Source organism: Nycticebus coucang, chromosome 8, assembly GCF_027406575.1.
Source record: "Nycticebus coucang isolate mNycCou1 chromosome 8, mNycCou1.pri, whole genome shotgun sequence".
In the NCBI taxonomy this organism is placed as follows: Eukaryota; Metazoa; Chordata; class Mammalia; order Primates; family Lorisidae; genus Nycticebus; species Nycticebus coucang.
In genome coordinates, this window is record NC_069787.1 from 120,653,628 (window position 1) to 120,656,000 (window position 2,373).

General features: G+C 36.3%; 1 non-coding gene across 1 annotated transcript; it reads right to left on the minus strand.

Moving 5' to 3' along the window:
• Positions 1–314: 314 nt before the first annotated feature.
• LOC128592864 (U6 spliceosomal RNA) lies at positions 315–421 on the minus strand. The gene has a single exon (XR_008382076.1). It is a non-coding gene; the product is annotated as a U6 spliceosomal RNA (small nuclear RNA).
• Between the last annotated feature and the right edge of the window lie 1,952 nt (positions 422–2,373).

Consider the following 2,373-nt stretch of genomic DNA (forward strand, 5'->3'; position numbering starts at 1 on the left):
TAAGAAATGCTAAAAGGATTTCTTTGATATGAAAGAAAAGGATGTTAATGAACAATAAAAAAATCATTGGAAATTATAAAACTCACTGGTGACAGTAAGTACATAAAGGCAAAATATTCTATTGTGATTATAAATTTCTTATATATATATATATTTTTTTTTTTGGAGACAGAATCGAGTGCCATAGTGTCATCACTCACAGTGGCCTCAAATTCTTGGGCTCAAGTGATCATCTTTCCTGAGCCTCCCAAGTAGCTGGGACTACAGGTACCTGCCACAACACCCAGCTAGTTTTTCTATTTTTTATTTTTATTTTTAATATGGAACGCTTCACGAATTTGCGTGTCATCCTTGCACAGGGGCCAGGCTAATCTTCTCTGTATCGTTCCAATTTTAGTATATGTGCTGCCGAAGCGAGCACTAGTTTTTCTATTTTTAGTAGAGACACAAGCTCTCACTCTTTCTCAGGCTGGTCTCAAACTTCTGAGCTCAAGCAATTCAGCCCCATCAGGCTTCCAGACAACTAGATGTAAACCACTTACATGTTGGGTGGGATGACTAAAAGACAAACCTATCAAAAATAATAACTACACATAAAATACTCACTCAGACCGATTTCTTCAAGGGTTTTCCCTGCACTCTCTTCTAGTATTTTTATAGTTTCATGTCTTAAATTTAAATCTTTAATCCAGTGAGAGTCTATCTTAGTTAATGGTGAAAGGTGTGGGTCCAGTTTCAGTCTTCTACAAGTTGCCAGCCAGTTCACCCAGCACCATTTGTTACTGCTGGTGGGAATGCAAATTAATACATTCCTTTTGGAAAGATGTTTGGAGAACACTTAGAGATCTAAAAATAGATCTGCCATTCAATCCTATAATTCCTCTACTAGGCATATACCCAGAAGACCAAAAATCACATCATAACAAAGATATTTGTACCAGAATGTTTATTGCAGCCCAATTCATAATTGCTAAGTTATGGAAAAAGCCCAAGTGCCCATCGACCCACGAATGGATTAATAAACTGTGGTAAATGTACACCAGGGAATATTATGCAGCCTTAAAGAAAGATGGAGACTTTACCTCTTTCATGTTTACATGGATGGAGCTGGAACATATTCTTCTTAGTAAAGTATTTCAAGAATGGAAGAAAAAGTATCCAATGTACTCAGCCCTAGTATGAAACTAATGTACGGCTTTCATATGCAAGCTATAACCCAGTTATAACCTAAGAATATGGGGAAGGGGTAGAGGGAGGGGAAGGAGGAGAGAAGATGGGCAGAGGGAGGGTGATTGGTGGGATTACAACTGTGGTGCATCTTACAAGGGTTCATGTGAAACTTAGTAAATGTAGAATATAAATGTCTTAACACAGTAACTAAGAAAATGCCAGGAAGGCTATGTTAACCAGTGTGATGAAAATGTGTCAAACGGTCTATAAAACCAGTGTATGGTGTCCCATGATTGCATTAATATACACAGCTATGATTTAATAATAATAATAACTACAACTTTTGAAAAATAGTATAAAACATATAAATGGAAATAACAAAAAATTTAAAAATAAAGGAGAATAAATTAAAGCATAGAATTTCTTTAACCTAGTAGGTTTCTCATTGCTTATATATTTGTTTATAAGCAGAGGTAAGTAGTTACATGTTTATAATACTTCGTTATATAAGAAAATACTCTTTGCAAGTCTCATCATAATCTCAATCAAAAACTCTACAGCAGATACATAAAAAGAGAAAAAAAAGAAACTAAAACACACTATCAGAACAAACAAAGGAAGGATAAAGAAAGAGAGGGCCACAAAACAACCAAAAATCCACAACATGGCAGTGATAAGTACTTATCTGTCAGTAATTACACTGAAGGTAAACAAACTAAACTCATCAATAAAAAGACACAGCGTGGCTAAATGAATAAAAAAAAAAAAATTAGGCCCTGGACAGGTGCAGTGGCTCATCCCTGTCCCAGCACTCTGGGAGGCAGCAGTGGGTGTATCGCCTGAGCTCAGGAGATCAAGACCAACCTGAGAAAAAGAGAGACCCCATCTCTACTAAAAATAAACAAAACTGGCCAGGCATAGTGGTGGGTGCCTGTAATACCAGCTACTTGGGAGGCTAAGAAAAGAGGATCTCCTGAGCCCAGGAGTTTGAAGTTTCTGTGAGCCATGATACCACAGGACTCTAAATAGAGCACAGAGTGAGAGTCTATCTAAAAAAAAAAAAAAAAGAAAGAAAAAGAAAAAAAGAAGCCCAACTATATCTACAAAAAACCCACTTCACCTATAAAGACGCACATAGACACATATTGAAAATAAAGGGATGGAGAAGCTATTTCATGCAAATGGAAACCAGAAAAAAAAAAA